Here is a 14,945-nt window from a genome sequence, read left to right on the forward strand (position 1 = left end):
CCCTGCGTCATCACCACCACCTCCACCACCACCACTATCATCACCTCCACCACCACCACCATCACCACCACCACCACCCTCTTTATACCTTCCTGCCTGTACGTCAACCAGGAAGGAGCGTCTTGTTTAGGAAGGAAAAAATGCCTTACACACACACACACACACACACACACACACACACACACACACAGCTCCTAAAACAAATGGGTGTGACATGCTTGCGTGGGTCAATAAATTAAGACGTTGAGAGAGAGAGAGAGAGAGAGAGAGAGAGAGAGAGAGAGAGAGAGAGAGGAAAGCAAGAACTGCCATCTTACAATTTCTACCTTTAACTAGATTTGCTTTCTCTCTCTCTCTCTCTCTCTGCACCTGTTTTTGTCGGATATAATAATAATACTGTGCGTGAATATGTAGTAAAAATATAATAATAATAATAATAATAATAATAATAATAATAATAATAATAATAATAATAATAATAATAATAATAATAGTAGTAATAATATAAATCTCAGCCCACGTCCACGCCTCGGAAGCCAAATATCCTGCCAAATCACCGCGGAGAGTCTTCTAATAATTTACTACACCATAATTTCCACCTTGGTTTAGTGAAGCGGAACGAATAAAAAAATACACCCTTCGCGTTTCGCTTTAGCGAAGCGTTGACTCTTGGGATAATGATGGACGTGGCGAGAAGCGGAACCAAATAAACGAGGCAAACATTGTGCCTTGGAAATATCGAGCACTGAAGATTATGAGGTTCGTATGTTTGTTGCAGATCAGAAGCTTTAAATTATGTTGAACTATGATTGTGCTTCTTTCTCTACTTAACAGGATGTATGTAGTACTGTACCTCAGCAGTCTAGAGCAAGGTGAAGTTGTGCATACGCTATAGCTGCGCGTGGCGGCGGTGCTCATCTTCGTCTCGTTGGGTGGGAATCCAGGCACCCAGTGTGACATCCGGGTTGCCACAGTTTACTTCCTCCAGGTTCCCCCGAGCACCCATTTACTGACCCTACCGAAAGGAAGCATGAACAGCTGGGTGGGCTTCACGCCTACTGCCCAGACTGGAATTCGAACCTAGGCCCGCAGATCCATAGTACGGGACGCTAACTACTGCACCGGGGAGGCGGTGGCTGAGTGGTTAGGGTGTGGGCCCCGTATTCACCGCGTGATGGACGACGCGGGTTCGAATCCGCTGCTACCACCTGGGATTTTTCAGTCATCGCCGAGTGGCCTAAGATTACCCACATGCTGTCCTGAAGACCACCTATCAACCTGGACTCTAGAGGAAGCTGTCCAAGTGAATCAAGAACGAGCTCCGGGGGGCAGCATGAGCCAAGAAGAGATGGCGCCACTATAAAACACTTGCCTGCGCCATGACGGACTGCTGCCGACTACCAACCAGGCCAATCAAGAAATCTTACAGGCGCCATAGGCTGGCACGTAAAAAAAAATAGGTTTCTATATTTGTTGTGATTCAGAAGCTTCGAACGCTGACTGAAACGCTGAAAGTCCCTCTGTTGTTGTTGTTTTTACGTAAGAACTTAGAAGTATCTAACAATCTATATATAGAGCCGAAGGTAGCTATGTTCCAGTGACTGTTTATTTTTGGTATGGAGGCAACTCAAAGGCAAAATAAAGAATAAACAAAAAAAGCCCGCTCGTTCAGAAGCTTCGAACGCTGTCTGAACCGGTGAATGTTGCATCGCTTCTATTTGTGCGTCAGAAGTACTTACTACATGCATTATAAAACAGCGGCAGTCTATTTATACAACCAATAAATGTGCTGCAATACTAAACCGATTTATTCTCTCTCTCTCTCTCTCTCTCTCTCTCTCTCTCTCTCTCTCTCTCTCTCTCTGTAGGAAGGAATAAAGGAAGGGAGGAAGGAAGGAACGAAAGGAAGGATGGAGAAATAAGGAAGAGATTAAGGAAGGAAGGAAAAAAGAGGAAAGAAGAAAGGTAGGAAGAAAAAAGAAAGAAAGGCAAAGCAAAAGAAGAAACGAAAATAGGCGATAAAAGCACTACAGAGAGAGAGAGAGAGAGAGAGAGAGAGAGAGAGAGAGAGAGAGAGAGAGAGAGAGAGAGAGAATACATTATTTTATTCCCGGCGGCACAGACGTCAGAAGGAGGAGCAGTAGCAGCAGCAGTAGGAGGAGGAGGAGGAGGAGACCAACCACCACCACCACCATCGCCATCATCAGCACAAGAATCATCGTCAGCAGCAGAAGAGGCGCCCGGCCCGCCCTCTCGTGGCTGTCGTGGCGGCTGGCGTGACGTAATGGCTAAAGAAGATGGAGTGAGCGCCCGCCCGCCAACCCGCCGTCAAAGGTCCATTCATGCCGAGCGAAATTAGGAGACGAGAGACAGAAAGGAAATTGATAGGGATAGATGGTTGAGGGGTGCTAATTAATGACCATAAATGAAAAGGAGAATAATAATAATCATAACAGGGAAAATAATAGACAATTAGCAAGCGAGACAAGAAGATAATTATTAAGGAAAATGATTGGTGAAGGATGCCCATAAAATAACAATAAATAAAATGAATAATGATAAAATAGGTAGATTAGACAATGGAAAATTAAAAACGAGAGACAAATAGAAAATCGATATGGAGAGATGGTGGGAAATAGTAGTAAAATAGACCATAAGCGAAAAAAAAACAATAAATCCGTCTCACATATCAATAAAAGTGATGTGAAGAAAAATAAGCGAAGTATATTAAGCAATTGACCCCTCTTTCGGCCACCTCTTTTGATTCTTTTTAGGAGCAGCGAGTAGCGGGCTCTTTTATTATTGTTTCCTTTTTTTGTGCCCTTGAGCTGTCTCCTTTGTTGTAAAAAAAAATGGAAAATTAGAAAACAAGCACAAAGAGGAAACTGACATGGAAAATTGTTAGTGGAAGAAGCTATAATAGTAGAATAAATATAGAAGAGAATAATAATAAATGCGTCTAAAATATCAATAGCAGTACTAGAGAGAAAACTATGCGTCTAAAATATCAATAGCAGTACTAGAGAGAAAACTAGGTTGTGTGTGCGGTGGAAAATAGGGAAAAGAGACATAAAAGGAAATTGCTAGGGACAGCTAGTGGTAGATTCTGATAAATGACCATTAGCAAAAAGAAGAATAAATGTGACTAATATCAGTATAAGGATGGGGATGATTTAGGAAACGAAAGACAGAAGAAAAATTAACACGGAACATGGTTAGTAGAGGATGGTAGGAGAATAACCGGAAGGAAAATAATAATAATAGAAAGAAAACAGGTAAAGAAAGTGAAACGCTGGAAAATTAAGAATCGAGACAAAAAGGAATAGGGAGACAGGGGAAAAAGGTTGCTGGATGGTACTAATAAAAATAACCGTAAGTAAAAAAGAATAACAAAATAGGTAAAGTAGATTAGGCAAATAAGAGGACGAGATACAAAAATAAAATTAATGGGGAAAATATTTAGAGGCTGAAGTTGATAAAATAGACCATAATTGAAAATAATAATAATAATAATAATAATAATAATAATAATAATAATAATAATAATAATAATAATAATAGATGCATCTCATATTTCAAAAGAAGTACTAGGAAGAAAAAATAAACAAAGTACATTTCAAGCAATGGGAAATTAGGAAAAAAATAGAAAGAAAATTACGAAGGAATATAGATAATGGAGGATGCTGATAAAACTAAACCATAAGTAAAAAGAAGCAAGAATGACAAGCTAAAGTGACGAGAAACAACACAAGAAAAAAGAAAACGAGGCACAAAACAAGCGTGAAAGAAAAGACACTAAAAACAAGAATGGAATAGAAAGAAAAGACACTAAAAACTAGGATGGAATAGAAAGAAAAGACACTAAAAACTAGGATGGAATAGAAAGAAAAGACACTAAAAACTAGGATGGAATAGTAAGAAAAGACACTAAAAATAAAAATAAAACAGGAACGAAAGAAAAAAAATAGAAACAATGATAGAATAGATGGGAAAGAAATTAAAAACAGTGATATAATAGAAAGTCATGGCACAAAAAAATAATGATAAAAAGGTGTGAAGGGAAAATTTAAAGATGTATATATAAACAATAAAAATGCAATGCTAATCAAAGAAACAGCTGAAAAGGTACGTGTGGAGGGACAAACAAAATGCAAATAAAGAAATGAAGTGCAAAAGGGTAACAAAAAGTTCGTATACATAAACAGCATGATATTCAATGACCCCTAGAGAATAAAAATAAAATAACATGATAAATCCTTAGTACAATCCAGAAAATTAAACTAAATAAGATGGAACGTAATCGCTAAATAAAAAGGAGATCAACGAACAGAATAATGACAACAGGAAAATAACTAAATAAGGCATTCGACAATATGTTATAGAGAAGGGGCGACGAAGGGAAGGGAAAGGAATCGTCCGTTCAAGCAGCGCCGTATAATTGTACCACGGAGCAATGTACTTATATAGACGAGAGAGAGAGAGAGAGAGAGAGAGAGAGAGAGAGAGAGAGAGAGAGAGAGAGAGAGAGAGAGAGAGAGAGAGAGAGACTATAAAATGCGTAGCTTCCCTGACCTATTACTGACTCATCGCATCCAACCTACTCATTTCCCTAAAAGCACCTCACCAGTGACGTGAAACAGTAGAAATAGTTAGAAAACGACTGTTGTCAAGACTGGAGGAGGAGGAGGAGGAGGAGGAGGAGGAGGAGGAGGAGGAGGAGGAGATGGTTTATTCTTTTGATTTTATATTTCAGATTAGTAGTAGCAGTAGCAGTAGTAGAACAGAAGTCGTAGAATTAGAAGTAGAAGTAATAATGGTAGTAGTAGTAGTAGTAGTAGTAGTAGTAGTAGCATAATGGTGATGACAGAAAATCATATTCCCCTAAATTTCTTTTTGTTAGCCTTCTTCTCCTGCATAACCTCACACGTTTAGCATCAACCATAAACCTATACTCATCACAACGGCATATTTCAGTCACTTAATCGGTTTATCGCTCCCAACATCCCCCCCCCCCACACACACACACTCTAATTTAAAGTCAGAGTCAGGGAGTGGCAGCGGAGCATTCGGACGACGGCGTGGTTACTATGGAAACAGCTCAAAGACGATGATGCTATGATGACTACATGGGAACATTTAGAGGGAGGTACATATTCTCTCTCTCTCTCTCTCGGGTTACTGCTGGATGACGTCTGACTGTGGTCTTTTTTTTCTTTTTTGCTCAGTTTTACAGTAAATCGCCAATTGTTAACTTCCGCATTTTTATCTAATTTTGCCTACAAAGAGAGAGAGAGAGAGAGAGAGAGAGAGAGAGAGAGAGAGAGAGAGAGAGAGAGAGAGAGAGAGAGAGAGAGAGAGAGAGAGAGAGAGAGAGAGAGAGAGAGAGAGAGAGAGAGAGAGAGAGAGAGAGAGAGAGAGAGAGAGAGAGAGAGAGAGAGAGAGAGAGAGAGAGAGAGCAAGCGGAAGGAGACAATAAACATCAACAAGAAATCAAGAACAACAACAACAACAACAACAACAACAACAACAACAACAATAATAATAATAATAATAATAATAATAATAATAATAATAATAATAATCTTGTTACCTGAATTTCGTCACAGGTAAACACTGGGCCACACAATAATCAAGGTGTATTCCAGGTAAAAATACTATATAAAAAAGGTTTATCTTAACAATATAATATTCTCCTCTCCGCAGTCTTCACATTCCCGTTTCCTACAAGATTCCACGGGCGGGCGTTCATTATCTTGTGCGTTTATGACCTTGAAAACTGAAACCGCGGCAAGGGTCCGGCAGCTTTAGGTTTCTATTGTTACACGGAAGGAGCCGACGGGAAGATCGGCAACAACTCCCTGCACCCTGGATTGCCTGGTAACGACTACTGCAAGGGATACTTTTTCTTTCGCATTTTCTTTCTCGTCATCTATTCATGTTTACCTTTTGTTCTTATATAACTGATGTTCCTTTCATTTTTTGTTGTGCCCTTCTGTCCTATTCCTATTCTATATTCACAGAGAGAGAGAGAGAGAGAGAGAGAGAGAGAGAGAGAGAGAGAGAGAGAGAGAGAGAGAGAGAGAGACTAAAGTTATATTATGTAAGGCCTTGTATTCTCCCTCCTCAATGAAGCTATAAACCAGTGGATCTTAATCTGGAGGGCGCGTCCACCTAGGGGGGGGCTAGTAAATTCTAGAAGAGGCGTGAGTCCTGGATGAAAAGTGGGATTTTTTTGTTGTCGGAATATTTAGTATTATTTAACAAGACCGTGGGCTATTATTGCGAAGTTTATAAAAAATACAAAATTATCGCCTTCATTAACTTTACTTTTCCATTGTCTAGTTAGGCTGACCACTGTTAATAAATTTGGGAGAGAATTTTATCTTTAGATGCAGAGGGGCGTGGAGGGACGGACCCATTCCTTGGGGGGACGTGGAGGTAAAGTTTTAGAACCACCGATATAAACAGTAAGCTTCTGTCTAATGTAATATCACATCTAGCCATGTTAAAGCGGTTTATTTAGCTTTTATATGTAAAACTTTTTATCATTAGAATTTACTTCCATATTTGCAATATTTGTCACCACTATTGGACTTTAGTCAACAACCGAGTCGCTTCTCATTTTCCTGACATCACCAAAGACAAACAGTCTCTATAGTTCCAAATTTCAAAGTAATCAAAACCAAAAATACTAATGCTTCATCATCTCAAATAATTGGACTTTTACATTGCATTTCTGGAGATATAAGATATTGACGATTTTTCTTGTCATTCTATTCCATTGATTGCCTATTATACAGCTGAATAATCAGCAGGTAAATACACACAGGAAAGTAAATTTTTCAAAATCCCGAACCCCCCAGCGATTTTGGTTCGCTTAACTCGCCACTCGCCCCGCTTCAAGTGGTTACATAGGTTCACATTTAGTGGAAAAAGACCCCACACACACACCTTTTACAGCTCTGGGTACGGCCCTGCGAGAATCTATTATAGTAAGTAATTGGGTGTACGTTACTAGCACAGTGATAAGTGAGACGCGGTGAGTGGTGACCACAGACTTACATACAGGTAACTCGATTTACGCGAGTATTGTGTCCTTGAAGAGGTCGCGTAAATCAAAAACAATGTAAATCAAACAAGAGGTAGGTTTCTATCGAAAAATAAATATTCATTTCATTCAGTGGACAGAGAGAGAGAGAGAGAGAGAGAGAGAGAGAGAGAGAGAGAGAGAGAGAGAGAGAGAGAGAGAGAGAGAGAGAGAGAGAGAGAGAATCCATATCACCGAGATATCCACTCGGGCACTCAGTCTCGGCCTCACTCGTGTGAGGAAGAAATGAGGGACACCATGAGCGACTGGCTAGTACTGGTACCGGTATCGAGCAGTCTGGTACCGGTACCGTGCGTACCGTATAGCTGGTACCCTTAGTACCGGTACTGGTACCGGTACCTGCCCACCCCTATTGTTGAGTAGCGTGGCAGCGTGGATATTGTATTGTTGTTCAAGTGGCGCGCGGGAAGAACTGAGCTCAGCTGTGTGGCCGCGGCGCCGTGTGAGTCCAGTTGCGTAAGACATCTGGTGGCCACTCCTTAAAATATCGCGTATAAGTGAAAAAAAAAAACTTGTAAATTAAATATTTATTTGGATTTAAGACCCCGCGTTATTTAAAAAAACGTGTAAACCAAACTCGCGTAAATCGAGAGTTACCTGTACTAGACTGCTCGTCCCTTATCTCCCTGTATTGTGCCGAGTGAAGCCGGCCTGGGGCCGTGGGTGTGCCCAGTTCATCCATAACCGACGACTTCATACACCTCACTCCCACCCTGTTTCCTAACCCCAACATTTATTTTTGAGAAAACTGAGACCACCATCATCTTTCTGAGAAAATTCTGCTTCACACTAGCATAAAATTGTAACAATAATGTAAAAATACACAAATGAAAATCAGAGTTGAATGAAGTAGGGAGTACACATTTTCTCGCACTTATTTCCCTTCAACTCCTTAGTACTCAGCTGGTTTTCATTGCATCACTTTTATAGGCACAGATCCCAAGTCTGCATGCTTTTCTGCTTCTGATGGTGTAGGGTACGTCCCGAGGTAAAAATATACATAGAGTTAAAATCGCCTCCGAACATAAGTCGCGCCGTGACGGCGTTCATTCGCCTCGGCATTTGTTTACTCAGACTCGCCGCTCTCGCACAAAAACCGCTGTAGGGAGGGATTCCAGCTTACCAGTAATAAACTCCCGTTAACTTGTAATGGCCAGAAATGTGCTACAGCTGTAATGGTATTTTTCCCCATGTAAATTGATTTAACGGGATGTTTGCGCAGCCATATATCCTATGTACATGGGTTTCTCATGACATGTGAAGGAACGAAGGAAAGGAAAGAAAGAAGAGAGAGAGGAGAAGAAAAGGAGGGAGAAGAAATAGGAGAGAAAAAGGAAAGAACGAAGTAGGAGAGAGAGAGAGAGAGAGAGAGAGAGAGAGAGAGAGAGAGAGAGAGAGAGAGAGAGAGAGAGAGAGAGAGAGAGAGAGAGAGAGTACAGCAATATGATGATATAGTAGGCTATTGAAGGGACGCACGGATCGACACTCCACCGTCACGGGTTGAGGAACTTGCCATATGAAGATAGACTTTAAGATTTGAATCGGAGGGTGCTAAGAGACTTGGTTAGAGTTAAGAAATAGATGAGGAGCTTTAATAAGGGGGATGTCATCAATGTTCTGGTGCCAGTGTTTTGTGGGCCTAGTTTACTAGTCCAGTGTTTTGTGTGCCGAGTTTACTAGTCCAGTGTTTTGTGTGCCGAGTTTACTAGTCCAGTGTTTTGCGGGCCGAGTTTACTAGTCCAGTGTTTTGTGTGCCGAGTTTACTAGTCCAGTGTTTTGTGGGCCGAGTTTACTAGTCCAGTGTTTTGTGGGCCGAGTTTACTAGTCCAGTGTTTTGTGTGCCGAGTTTACTAGTCCAGTGTTTTGTGGGCCGAGTTTACTAGTCCAGTGTTTTGTGTGCCGAGTTTACTAGTCCAGTGTTTTGTGGGCCGAGTTTACTAGTCCAGTGTTTTGTGGGCCGAGTTTACTAGTTCAGTGTTTTGTGGGCCGAGTTTACTAGTCCAGTGTTTTGTGGGCCGAGTTTACTAGTCCAGTGTTTTGTGGGCCGAGTTTACTAGTTCAGTGTTTTGTGGGCCGAGTTTACTAGTTCAGTGTTTTGTGGGCCGAGTTTACTAGTTCAGTGTTTTGTGGGCCGAGTTTACTAGTTCAGTGTTTTGTGGGCCGAGTTTACTAGTCCAGTGTTTTGTGGGCCGAGTTTACTAGTCCATTGTTTTGTGGGCCGAGTTTACTAGTTCAGTGTTTTGTGGGCCGAGTTTACTAGTCCAGTGTTTTGTGGGCCGAGTTTACTAGTCCAGTGTTTTGTGGGCCGAGTTTACTAGTACAGTGTTTTGTGGGCCGAGTTTACTAGTCCAGTGTTTTGTGGGCCGAGTTTACTAGTCCAGTGTTTTGTGGGCCGAGTTTACTAGTCCAGTGTTTTGTGGACCGAGTTTACTAGTCCAGTGTTTTGTGGGCCGAGTTTACTATTTAGTGTTTTGTGGGCCGAGTTTACTATATAGTCCAGTGTTTTGTGGGCCGAGTTTACTAGTCCAGTGTTTTATGGGCCGAGTTTACTAGTCTAGTGTTTTGTGGGCCGAGTTTACTATATAGTCTAGTGTTTTGTGGGCCGAGTTTACTAGTCTAGTGTTTTGTGGGCCGAGTTTACTATATAGTCTAGTGTTTTGGGGGCCGAGTTTACTAGTCTAGTGTTTTGTGGGCCGAGTTTACTATATAGTCCAGTGTTTTGTGGGCCGAGTTTACTAGTCTAGTGTTTTGTGGGCCGAGTTTACTATATAGTCTAGTGTTTTGTGGGCCGAGTTTATTAATCTAGTATTTTATGGGCCGAGTTTACTATATAGTGTTTTGTGAGCCGAGTTTACCAGAGTCTAGTGTTTGTTTCGAGTGAGTGAGTCGAGTTTATTTTTCGCATCGGTGTAATTATTTTGTGTACAGTTTACGGGCGTATTATTTCGCATAGCTTACGGGCGTATCGTTTCGCATAGCTTACGGGCGTATCGTTTCGCGTAGTTTACGGCAAGATCTATAGTAACAGGTCTCCTCACTTTACCTCCACTGCGCAGCCTGTGACGTCAGCTGGCTGTGAGACAGTGAGGAAGACGGGAAACTATTCTATATTCCCCGTTCTCTCATTGCGCTGCCGTTCTCTCTCTCTCTCTCTCTCTCTCTCTCTCTCTCTCTCTCTCTCTCTCTCAAGAATACCCCATATTTGCCCCCAGATGTTGATGCTGTCATTATTATTAGTAGTAGCAGTAGTATTGTGTGTGTGGTGTGTGTTTACTCACAAACTCAAATGTACGCATAACAGCTATAATATTTTGTATATCTCCCTACTTCATATTTTTTCTATATGTAATTCTTATAATGTGCCTTGTCAATGGCTATGAGTAGATACCCTCTACTCCATTCTTATTACTAGCTTACATGTGTGTGTGTGTGTGTGTGTGAGAAACTGGGAGCGACTGCCAGCTAGCTGTTACTGCACGGAGGTTGGAAGAGCGACTGACCCCATCGGCCCCGCTGAACCTACCCTCGAACAGCCTGGTGACGTCAGTGCGCCAGCATCTGCGAAAATACGTCGGAAATGAGGAGACCTGGTACTGTAGATCTTGGTTTACGGGTGTATTATTTCGCATAGATTACGGACGTATCGTTTCGGATAGTTTACGGGCGTATCGTTTCGCATAGATTATGGGCGCATAGTTTCGCATAGTTTACGGGCGTATTATTTCGCAGAGCTTACGGGCGTATCGTTTCGCATAGATTACGGTCGTTTAGTTTCGCATAGTTTACGGGCGTATCGTTTCGCATAGATTACGGTCGTTTAGTTTCGCATAGTTTACGGGCGTATCGTTTCGCATAGATTACGGTCGTTTAGTTTCGCATAGTTTACGGGCGTATAGTTTCGTATAGTTTACCGGTTTCGTCTTGTTCACGGGGGTGTTGTTTGCGGGCGTGTAATCAGCGGGCACACAGTTCGAGATGCCTCGGGGCCGAGGAAGAGGCGGCCTCTTCGGCGAAGGTGTCGCCGGCTGCCCCTCTGTTGGGCCAGGGCCGGCAGGCGCCTCCACTTCAAGCCCCGCGCCAGAGGCATCCTCGCCCGCCTCGCCCGCCTCAAGGTTTTGGTTCAAAACTCTGGAAGCACGAATGTTTCTCGAGATATTATAATCGATGAATAAAGCGGTGGAAGCCGCTGACGCAGTGTTTGCAAGTTTTGGGATGGAAGTGAAGGATGGCGCGGATCGAGGGAAACTTGCCGCCGCGGGTCCTCATGTTCCTGCCTGTCCCGTTATATACTTAGCACGGCGGCTTTCCATGCAGCAATGATCACCTTGCAATGGTTGCATGTGTTTGGTTGGTTATATTATAACTAATATAACGAATATTATTAGTTCATGGACGAAATGCCCAGATTCCTGTCAATATGGTGGATTGACAGGCTCATGAAATACCTCCACCAGGCGCGTTGATTGTTGTGGCTGCAGCCTGTGTCGAGAACACAGACTTACATACTATATCCCTGTATTGTGCTGAGTCAGCTGAGTGAAGCCGGCCTGGGGCCGTGGGTGTGCCCAGTTCATCCAAAACCGACGATTTCACACACCTCACTCCCACCCTGTTTCCTGACCCCAACATTCATTTTTTAAGAAAAACAAAGACCACCATCATCTTCCTGAGAAAATTATGCATCACACTAGCATAAAATTGTAACAATAATGTAAAAATACACATACGGAAATTAGAGTTAAATGAAGTAGGGAATACACATTTTCTTGCACTTATTTCCATTCAACTCCTTAGTACTCATCTGGTTTTCGTCGCATCACTTTTATAAGCCCAGATCCTAAATCTGCATGCTTTTCTGCTTCTGATGGTGTAGGGTACGTCCCGAGGTAAAATTAGATATAGGGTCAAAATCGCCTCAGAACATAAGCCGCGCCGTGACGGCGTTCATTCCCCTCGGCATTTGTTTACTCAGACTTGCCCCTCTCGCACAAAGACAGCTGTTGGGAGGGATTCCAGCTTACCAGTAATAAACTCCCTTTAACTTGCAATGGACAAAAATATGCTACAGCTGTAATGCGATTTTTTTTTTTTTTTTTTTTTTTCATCTCGACCTGTAGCGCCGGTAGGCTCTCTTCAGGGGCCTAGCTGGTGGTCGACCCAAGCCCGTCATGGCGCAGGGAATTTGTTTATAGTGGCGCCAGTTATGCGTGGCTCATGCTGACCCCCGGAACTCATTCTTGATTCACTGGACGGTTTCATCTAGAGTCTGGGTTGATGAGTGGTCTTTTGGACAACATGTGGGTAGTCTTTAGGCCACTCGGCGGTGACTGAAAAATCCCAGGTGGTAGTGTGGGGATTCGAACCGACGTTGTCCATTGCGCCGTGAATGCTAGACCCGCACGCTAACCACTCAGCCACCGCCTAACCAAATAGAGTTAACGGGATGTTTGCGCACCCATATATGTACATGGGTTTCTCATGAGATGTGAAGGAAAGAAGGAAAGGAAAGAAAGAAGAGAAAGAGGGAGAAGAAAAGGAAGGAGAAGAAAAAGAAGGAGAGAAAAAGGAAAGAAGGAAGAGAGAGAGAGAGAGAGAGAGAGAGAGAGAGAGAGAGAGAGAGAGAGAGAGAGAGAGAGAGAGAGAGAGAGAGATGTATTCAATTGCAATATGTAAGATGTAAAAATAAAGAGAGAGAGAGAGAGAGAGAGAGAGAGAGAGAGAGAGAGAGAGAGAGCGAGCACAGCAATATGATGATAGTAGGGACGCACGGATCGACACTCCACCGTCACGGCGCGGCCTATGTTCAGAGGCAATTTTGACCCTATGTATATTTTTACCTCGCGACGTACCCTACACCAACAGAAGCAGAAAAGCATCCAGATTTAGGATCTGGCCTTATAAAAGTGATGTGACGAAAACCAGATGAGTACTAAGGAGTTGAAGGGAAATAAGTGCAAGAAAATCTGTAGGTACTCCCTACTTCATTTTCATATGTGTATTTTTACATTATTGTTACAATTTTATGCTAATGTGATGCAGATGATGGTGGTCTCAGTTTTTTTTTTGTTGTTGTTGTTGTTGTTGTTTTTAAATGAAGGTTGGGGTCAGGAAACAGGGTGGGAGTGAGGTGTGTGAAGTCATCGGTTTTGGATGAACTGGGCACACCCATGGACCCAGGCCGGCTTCACTCGGCACAATACAGGGAGACGGGACGACCGGTCTAGTATGTAAGTCTGTGGTGGTGACCAGCGGAGGCTCAGGTGAGGAAAGGTATGGATACAGTAAAAGTAGAGCACATAATAAGCTGATGTACAGTATCTGATGTCAAATAAGAATTAAACTGTTGAAAAAATCTATAATGCATATGAATATTAACAATTACTTGGATACAAGTACAATACAGCATAGACTGGCTATCTGATATTGAGCCCGTCCAGAGCACTGAATAGCCTACTTGTACCTGGATTTGTGGATGTGTTTGTACTCAGTACAAATGTCAACACAAGTCGACTAGAGGTTAGGTGATAAACTATATTTCATTCGCTAAGCAATTATCAATGTCTCGTAGGCCGCTATGGTTCTCGTGGGGTGCGGGGAGGGGATGGTGTTGGTAAATATAAAAACTAGCGGTTTCCCAAAGAAATGGTTATCAGACTCTCAACCAGAGGGATGAAAAAGGTCTAATAGTATGTCAGAGAATGATAATTTCGTCCGAGAAATCCGTGAATGACCTGTAACCAAAATTTACCTTGGCATCAAACTTACCCAAGGGAAACAACAATGGCCGACCGTGAAGGCACTCACCTCACGCCCTCGCTGCACCGCCCCGCATGACCCGGGGCCAGGCACACGCCAGTCAGGAGAAACACGGCAGCAACATAAAGTTAAATGCTACATAGTGTAAAATAGCCGTGGACAAGGAGCAGCGACACACCACGACACACGTCACTACCCCGGCACTGTTCATCAAACACTGTTGCCAGCGCGGCCCATCACGGACCACGGGAACACTGTTCAATGTGATATTTTATATTATCAAGAATTTATTGGCAAGTGCAAAACCTACAGTAGTAATGTAAAATTGTTAGAGTAAATTGGCACACATCAATAGTTTAGTTCCTCTCGGGAATGTATACCACTGAGTGCCGGCCGGGGTTCAAACCCGGGCCTTCAGTTGGTATGGTTCCCTATAACTTCTGTGCTTAAGGCCTGAATAGGCGCACCTAACATCACCAAATGCGGGGTACAAACTTAGCGGAGGGACTGTTTTTGTGCCTCGAGTGGCGGTAGTTGGATAAAGAGAAGCCTATCCGGATTTTTTGTTATTTATAAATGATCCACGAGGCATCCTGAAGTTAAATCAAAGTATGTGCTTATCTTTCTATTCATCCAATTCACTTAATTCACTGATTCACTTAATTAAGTGAAATTCTATTGTGATACAGTCACATTCGTGTCACTAGTAAAATTGAGAGAAGTAATGTAAGTTAATTATGCCTTCATGAAATATACACAGATATATAAATATGAAAGCTCAAGAAGTCACTATGTGACATCACCTGCTTTGCGCCGGAAAAAAATATGCTTATTTAAGGTATCTGATACCCGCAAAATGGCGTGCGCTGCGACTCGGGCCACAGTTGTATAAAATATGCTTTTTTTTTTTTTTTTTTTTTGGTGTTTCGTTGGGAATATTATCATATTATTGTTGTGTTGTTTATTCAATGCTTTATTCAAGAAAAAGAATACTCATAATTTTAGTTAGTTTTTGGTTATAAGGATTCTTTACGAAATACAATTAAAACATTAATTACCCGGGTACCCCCTATAAGTTAGG

The 14,945-nt window shown here is 42.3% G+C and overlaps 1 protein-coding gene across 3 annotated transcripts in view; it reads right to left on the bottom strand.

Annotated features, from left to right (window-relative positions):
• LOC127007650 (uncharacterized) overlaps positions 1 to 14,081 on the bottom strand; it is a 294,914-nt gene extending 280,833 nt beyond the window's left edge. For 2 of the 3 annotated variants that reach the window (XM_050878846.1, XM_050878850.1), the window contains exon 1: positions 13,913 to 14,081. The gene's annotated coding sequence lies outside the window, so the exon portion shown is untranslated. Of the gene's footprint in view, positions 1 to 853; positions 971 to 13,912 lie in introns of those variants that run through there. The other variant, XM_050878849.1, reaches the window with a different exon arrangement.
• Between the last annotated feature and the right edge of the window lie 864 nt (positions 14,082 to 14,945).

Source organism: Eriocheir sinensis, chromosome 36 (assembly GCF_024679095.1).
Source record: "Eriocheir sinensis breed Jianghai 21 chromosome 36, ASM2467909v1, whole genome shotgun sequence".
In the NCBI taxonomy this organism is placed as follows: domain Eukaryota; kingdom Metazoa; phylum Arthropoda; class Malacostraca; order Decapoda; family Varunidae; genus Eriocheir; species Eriocheir sinensis.